Source organism: Nicotiana tomentosiformis, chromosome 12 (genome assembly GCF_000390325.3).
Source record: "Nicotiana tomentosiformis chromosome 12, ASM39032v3, whole genome shotgun sequence".
NCBI lineage: Eukaryota > Viridiplantae > Streptophyta > Magnoliopsida > Solanales > Solanaceae > Nicotiana > Nicotiana tomentosiformis.
In genome coordinates, this window is record NC_090823.1 from 39,084,652 (window position 1) to 39,093,059 (window position 8,408).

General features: G+C 36.6%; 1 long non-coding RNA gene across 1 annotated transcript; it reads right to left on the reverse strand.

The window, feature by feature from the left end:
• Positions 1 to 4,312: 4,312 nt before the first annotated feature.
• Positions 4,313 to 4,876, reverse strand: LOC108947392 (uncharacterized). The gene is made up of 3 exons (XR_004510306.2): positions 4,779 to 4,876; positions 4,600 to 4,698; positions 4,313 to 4,516 (listed from the first exon to the last, which is right to left on the reverse strand). It is a non-coding gene; the product is annotated as an uncharacterized lncRNA (long non-coding RNA).
• Between the last annotated feature and the right edge of the window lie 3,532 nt (positions 4,877 to 8,408).

Here is an 8,408-nt window from a genome sequence, read left to right on the forward strand (position 1 = left end):
GAAGCGCCTGATTTAACGTCGTGGCACGACGCAGAATACCATCAATTGAAATGAATGACCACCATGACGTCACTATCTCCAACTTTTTTCAAGTGGTGCTTCACCCAGTGACCATTGACTCGAAATACTTCATTATTTTTTCTTCAAGTCTAATGCACCAAAAGGTGTCACACCCAAAATTTCAAAAGGACCACTTCATTTAGACTTTAGCTTCCCTGAAAATATCCCGGTCGAGCAAGCCTGCACAGTGCCGTTTACCCAATTCACCCATGAATAACGAGAAGAATATATTTCATTAATTAGACAGTAAGAGTTCATGTGAATAACACCAGTTCATTTCCATTAGTTACGTTATTAACAAGTCTCCAAAACAGTACATTGTACAATCATAGTTAAGGTGGAACAAATGATACGATTACAACATTTTTAGTTTAACCTACTCAAAAACAGATACAACCCACACTATGTCTACGGAGCCTCTAACAGGAACAAAAGAGAGCTATGACAGTGCCGGCAACAAGGCCCCGGCTATACCTCAAAACGCTATGTACAAAGGATAAGAGATACATGACCCCGAAATGAAGTGGGGCTCACCAAGTCAGCTGAGGAGAGGGTGTGCTGCTATCACTGATCAATACCACCTGCTACGGAACCACCTGCATCCATTAAATATGCAGCGCCTCCAACAAAAGGGGCGTTAGTACATATGGAATAATACTAGTATGTAAACCTGAACACCCTCTCAATAGAACGAGTAACAGTAAACGGAGAATAAAATATCAAATCAATAAGAGACTCAAACAGTATCAAAGTGTCAAATTAGGGGGAAAGTAAATTTCAAGTAAGTTTCAGTAATTTAATTTGGGAGATATTTAGCACCGATACACCACCGTATTTTAGAACGGAGTCCGATCTTAGCCCGACCAGCTAAACTGTCTCACCCTGAGACATACACTCATAATACCACCATATGCGCAATATGGCGTCCGATCTCAGCCCGATCGGCTAATCCACCTCACCACAATGCCGTGTGGATCGACATCACATCACATATCGCTAGCAATAATCTCATCCCATTTAAGGGAAAATATCTCAACACACCAATCCCATCCCATATTAGGGGAAACAGTCTCATCGCATTAACACAGGGATTTACCCCTCAATCATTCCTACACCGGCAAGTGTCATTTCGGGGTTAGGTTGTTCCGACCTACCCTTCATCGGTGGCTAAACGATACTCCCAAGGAATTTATTATAAAAAGGATTTACCACTCATTTCACATTCTTTTACATGTCATTCATTTTATTGGCACCATTGGCCATAACGCTATATCATTCTTGGCACGTTGGTCATACTTCATAATTCATGCTCACTATTTCACTTCCAGTCATCATCATCGATATTCAACAACAAGGCCTTTCAAATCAAGACTTTAAACACCTACTTGAGCAATTTAGGGTCTTAGGCATATGTGACTTCTTACAGAATTTGACATGATAACTTTCACTAGAATCACGTTTTTAAATCTTAACATAATAACACACAGCCCATACTTAAACCATATTCTCAAACAGTAACTCAACATAGCAAGAATCTTTGGAATATATGTTGAACACATGTTTATTTTGACACAATGGTTATTTGGAATAATCAATTTATAATGAGCATCACGGGACTTACGAGGCTATTGTGGGGTTCAATTCTAAAAGAAGAGTTTAGCCAACATACCTAAAAAGAGCTTTTCGTAATGCAACAATAATGTCCCAACACTCCTAACAATGCCAATCTATAGAGGAGGGGAGAATTACAAGCACAATTAAAAAATTCGTATGGCAAGGGCTGTTACAACTATGACCCAACCTTTCCCCAACCAATTCAACAACAAGACCACCAAAGATTCACTACAAGAAAATGGGGCTTTAGAGAGAGGAAATCTGGTCGTTAAAAGTCCAATTTTGGTCGTTATAAGTTGATAACGACCGGAAAAAATCCGATCGTCATCGATCGTTAAAAGTCCCGACGTTAAAAGTTAACGACCAGTTTACAATCCAGTCGTTAAAGGATCTTTAGCAACACCGTAATTAAGTCAATTCGAGTGCTTTTAGCGACCGATATTCCCTACGTTAATTGTATAATTACTTTTAACAACTAATATTCTCTTTGTTAATAGTCATTTATCTGTTTGAGAAGCTTGTCGTTAAAGAGTTTTAATGATCATATTTTTCTTCGCTAATATGAAAATGTAATAAACATAATTAAGAAAATTTAAATTACATGAATAGTAATAATTATTTATATGCTTTCATACACGCTTAACAACATTGGAAAATAAACCAAATACTTGATATCTTGTTAAATACAAAGAACTGAAGTATCATATTTACCAAAAATCAATCCAAATTGTAAGAAACCCATCTTATTAAAATAATAAAAAGTAAAAATAACGCAAACCCAACCAGGAGACAACTGGAAGCATAAAGGTAGGTGAGTTAAGCATCATTTTAAATAATTCCTAAAAAGAATAAAAGTAAAATTGCAGCATATATATGTACACAATGTCTTTAAACCATCACTGACGAACTAAAAACCACTTGTACTTCAATTTGCTCTACACTTTCTTCAAGGATAGGCTCTTCGGATTTCAAATTTTTGATATGTTAAAATAATAAATTTATGCCAGTTTAGTAACAAAGGATAAATAACTAAAGAAGAAAATGAACACTTTAAAGGAAAAATAAACAGATAACACCTTAAATTATCAAATGCACAGATAGATAACCATATTCACGAGAAGTAAGTTGACTAGCCAAACAAGTGATAAGTTCAATTAAATTCTAGCCAAGTACCAAACTAACTTATACCAAATTACCCAATCATTATTGGACCCAAAATACACTTTTTCACCTTTCCAAAATTTTCCTAGACACGAAACCAAAACAAACATCATGAATCTCAACCAATGTTCCTGGATACTATTTGGCAATCTTCCACCAGCTTACGAAAAAATGAACCAGTACTTATTAAAGGGAGAACAGTGACCAAGCATTTAAGAAAAGAAAACCTTAAGTCTGTCTGCAAGATGGCTAGTATAACATGTCTTCCACCACAGTGCGTAATCTTTTTATTTATGATTATACGACTGGAAGACTCCGTATAGCATTCTAAGTTTCAAGTCTTGAAGCCATATTATTTAAAAGTATGGAGATATTAGATAGAATAGCAGATTCCCCATTTCTTTCCAACTAGTGTCTTCTCAACTATGGAAGAAGATCTCAATAATAGCTTAAAACCTTTTAAACCCTTGTCCAATGTATGAAATATATATGACATTTTAAATACCCAAGATTGTATCAAGGCCATGAAGAGGTTAGTTGTCATTTGATTACAAAGATTACTAGCAGTAACATGCAAAGAGATAAAGAAATTACCTGAAGAGCAATTTGAAGCTACTCATAGTAGATCAAGAAAATAAACCAAAATGCTCCAATTTTTACAAAAAGAAAATAATAACTAAAAAATCATAATCATAATAATAATAGTTGTAGCATTTTACTAGTAACTATAATAACAATAATTATAACAACAACATACTAACCAACAAAGCTCATGATTTTATCATCAAGAAACAAACAGAGAGAAATAAAAAAAAAGGCAACAATTCAGATGGAGATAAAGCTAGAAGCTAAAGCAAAAAGCTGTAGAAAAGAACAAAGAAAAGTAGAGTACCCTTTAGCTACTTCAAGAAAATTGCAGGCTCAGAGCTTAAGAAGTGTTATGACAGAATTGTTCTGCTTTGTGGGTATTCTAATTTCTACTAAAAATGGTGAGGTAGAAAGAGAGACAATAATAAGTGTAAAGAAATAGAGTTAAGATCATTGGAGAGAGAGAGAGAGTGTGGTGCAACATCAGATTAAAAAATTAAAGCAGACAACAACATATTACTTTAGCAGACAACATAATATATCTAATGTAAAATCTCTCCAAAATTCCTTATCTCCTGGTATGTTAGCAAGCACAAGTGCACCATGTACATAATATTTGAAACTTCATTCTTTTTTAAATTTACTTGTTTCGTTGACTATGTTTTTATTTATTCATAAACCTTAATGACATAAAGAAAAATTTCACATGAGCGTTGCAATATTTTCATCATAGAGTAAAATAGGATTTTCAATATACTAACCTGGTAAATGATTCAATCTATTGATCACTTGAAGATGGTGATGAAGTCTGATCAAACACTATCTTTTTAAGCTGTGCGTATTTACTCTCTAGCTCATCATATTTACTCTCTAGCCCTTCCAAACATCCTTTTAGTGATTCATTTTCTTTTAAAGTAGCATTCAGCTTTACCAACAATGCAGCTTTAGAGGAGTTACCACCTTTCAACTCCTTAGCTGTTATTCCACCACCAAATCCAACTACATGACTCTTTCGTTGAGGTCCAAAGCACCTTTCTACAACTTCAATATTTGTAAGAGACGATTCAGATTGCACCAATTCTTTGATTTTATCCTGTAAAATAAAAAAGTAATTTAATTAAAATAATACTACACAGTAAATAAATAATGTAAATTGAAATTTATCAATAAACATACATATTTCTCATTGGTTTCAGGTTTGAAAAGCTTGTTGTTCTTCTTACGAGTCTAAAAATAAATAGTTGCCACATCTGGTGGATTACCATCTTTACCTCCCTTCACATTCAAGTAAACAAGTCAACGAAATCTTTGTAATAAAGATGAGGTTTCTTAATAGAATTATAAGATTTACTTACCAATTCATAATTGATCTCCCTAATTGGCTTACTACCCGTACGATGAGGCATACTCAACTTAGACCTATTGACCGGGTTTCTTGTACTTGTCTCCTAAATTAACAACACACCGGCAAAATTCTGGTCAGCCACTTAATATAACACGATGTTAACAAATAGCTATAAAATCATACTGTCAAGACCCAATTCTGGTTTAGGCCGTGAGGGCGCCCAACACCGTTGCTAGCAAGCCGACAATGGACAATCTAGTAATTTGCGTTTTTCTTCTTTTTTTAAAAGTTTTTCAAATAGTTAACTTTCCTTAAACATAAAGAATTTACCAAATAACGGAATTTAAAGTGATCAAAATGAAAGCAGCTAAATGAAATCATAACCATAGAAATACAACCCAAAAATCATGAGTCTACTAATGTGTGTGTGTCAAGAACCGGTGTCACAAGTATATGGGCTACTAGTAGAATATACAAAAGAATTCTAATCTACTGCGTGAAATGGAATAGACAGAACATATAAACAAAAGAAAGACTCTTGCTGCTGCAGGATGACTCAGAAGGGAAGCTCGCCGTATAGTCTCGTAGTGAGGATCAAACATGCGTACCGAACTGGAAACCAGATGTACCTACCTCAGATCCTTCACAGTCAAGTGCAGAAGTGTAGCGTGAGTACATAAACAACACGTACCCTATAAGTATCCAGTCTAACCTCGAAGAAGTAGTGGCGAGGGGTCGACTTTGACACTTATTATGGGTCAACAATGATATATCAAATTTTATACTAAGCATGGATTTCATGAACAATACTGAAAGCTAAAATATCAGGAAAATAGTAAATTCTTCTTTTGCAAATATTAAATCCTGAGTTTAGTTTAATTATTTAATAGCTCGTATTTCAAGGCATTTTAAGCAATATAAATAATGAATAGGTCCAAAGTTTTTCATGCGCATATTATACCGAGGTCGTACAGATTGATCCAACTTAATATTTCAACTATGCACTGCCGAGGATCGAACGGCACGAACCATAGATGCATCTATCTGCTACTGAGGCGTTCGGCCCGCTCCACAAATAGAAAATATTTCAAATAACACACAAATTCTCATTTATAGTCAAGTGTTCCATTCGTAACTTTACGTAAATGAATTTAACATTTTACAATTCTTTTATCAACTTCCAATATGACTTAAGCAATTAACTCAACAAGTAGGAGTGCAAATATTTCAAGTATAGCATTGTATAGATCCAAGACTAACCGGACAATAGCATAAATAGTAGCTACGTACGGACTCTCGTCACCTCGTACGTATGTAGCCCCCACGCGCAGGAGCACATGTTAGTTATAATTTACCTATGGGGTTAATTCCCTCTTACAAGATTAGAAAAGAGACTTACCTCGTCTCAAGGCCTACTTTCCGGTCAAAGATGTTTGCCCCACCCTCAATTTGGCGCCAAACTACTCAAAACTAGTCAAATGTTATATGAAATAATGAATACATGCTTAAAAGTTCATACCCTAACTATCAAAATGATTTCCCAAGCCTATTTGCAAAAATACTAAAACTCACCCCGATGGCCCGAATTCCGAAAATATTTGAAGAAAGATGTTACCCATAACCTTAGGAATTTAAATATATGATTTTTACTAAGTTCCATAACAAATTTCGTGGTTAAATTTCATTTTATCAAAAACCTAGGTTTTCACTTAAACCCATGATTTTTCACTAATTTATATATTATTAGCTACTCTTAATCTATGTATTTAAATCAAGATGGGTAGAAATCACTTACCTCCAAGTGCTAGGCGAAATCCCCTCCTTAAAAGCTCTAAAATAGCCCAAGAGTGAAAGAGAAATATGATAAAAATGGCCTAAGTCCCGTATGAAATGAACCCTTACTGCCCAGCGATTTTCGCACCTGAGGTGCCTTGGCCGCATCTGCGGTCTCGCACCTGTGGCTATGGCCTCGCAGATACGTTTTTCCTTCACCTGGCCTTACTCCACATCTACGGACAGAAGGGGCCGCTTCTACAAGCCTAGTCACACATGCGACCACAGATCTCGCACCTACGGTCACGTAGGTGCGCCTAATCCTCCGCATCTACGGTTCCTGGGTTGCCCTTGATATTTTGCTTATGCGGCTCGTGGATAGCATTTACGAGCCCGCACTTGCGACTGGCCAAGCGCATGTGCGATTATGACAAATATGGGAGCTTCAACTATTCCTTTAAGCTCCCAACTTGGCTCGAGCCTCGTCTGATCAAAACAAGGGACCCCCGGGGCCTCGCCCGAACATACCAGCAAGTTTGAAATCATAAAACGGACTCGGTCAAACTCTCGCAATGCCCAAAACAACACTAAAACTAAGATTCGCAACCCAAAACTCATTGAATCAAACTTATAAACTTCAAGTTCTTCAATTTACTCCAAATGCGCCGAAATGTACTTAAACTACCCAGATTGACACCAAATTTTTCGTGCAAGTATTAAATGACATTATGGAACTATTCCCAGTCTCGGAATTTCGTTAGCACCTCGATATCACAAAAATCCGCTCCAAATCAAATTTAAAGAACTTCTAAAGATTTCAAAGAACCAACTTTCTCTATTAGGCGCCAAAACGCTCCCGGGTAATCCAAAACCCGATCCGAACATACGCTCAAGTCTGGAATCATCATACAAACCTATTGGAACCGTCAAATCCCGATTTCGAGGTGGTTTACTCAAAATATTGACCGAAGTCAAACTTGGCATTTTAGCCAACCTTAAGCAACCAAGTATTCTGATTTCAACCCGAACTCTTCAAAATCCCGAACCAACCATCCCCGCAAGTTATAAATTAATAAAAGCACATACGAGAAGTATTATTTAGTTGAACGAGGTTCTAAAAAGTAAAACGACCGGCCTGCGAGACTTTCAAGAGAACCTTCTCGCCCATCATAAACGATAAATCACGCGCCTTCTGATCCGCGTAACTCTTCTGTCGGGACTGAGCTGTGCGAAGCTGCTCCTGAATCAACTTTACCTTTTCCAAGGCATTTTAAGCAATATAAATCCTGAATAGCTCCTAAGTTTTTCATGCGCATATTATGCCGAGGTCGTACGGACTGATCCAACTTAATATTTAAACTATGCACTGCCGAGGATCGAACGACACGAATCATAGATGCATCTATCTGCTTCCGAGGCATTCGGCCCGCTCCACAAATAGAAAACATTTCAAATAACGCACAAATTCTCATTTATAGTCAGATGTTCCATTCGCAACTTTACGTAAATGAATTTAACCTTTTTCAATTCTTTTATCAACTTCCAATATGACTTAAGCAATTAACTCAACAAGTAGGAGTGCAAGCATTTCAAGTATAGCGTTGTATGCGTCCAAGACTACCTGGACAATAGAATAAATAGTAGCTACGTACGGACTCTCGTCACCTCGTACGTATGTAGCCCCCACGCGCAGGAGCACATATTAGATATAATTTACCTATGGGGTTAATTCCCTCTTACAAGATTAGAAAAGAGACTTACCTCCTCTCAATGCCTACTTTCCGGTCCAAGATTTTTGCCCCACCCTCAATTTGGCGCCAAACGACTCGAAACTAGTCAAATGTTATATGAAATAATTAATACATGC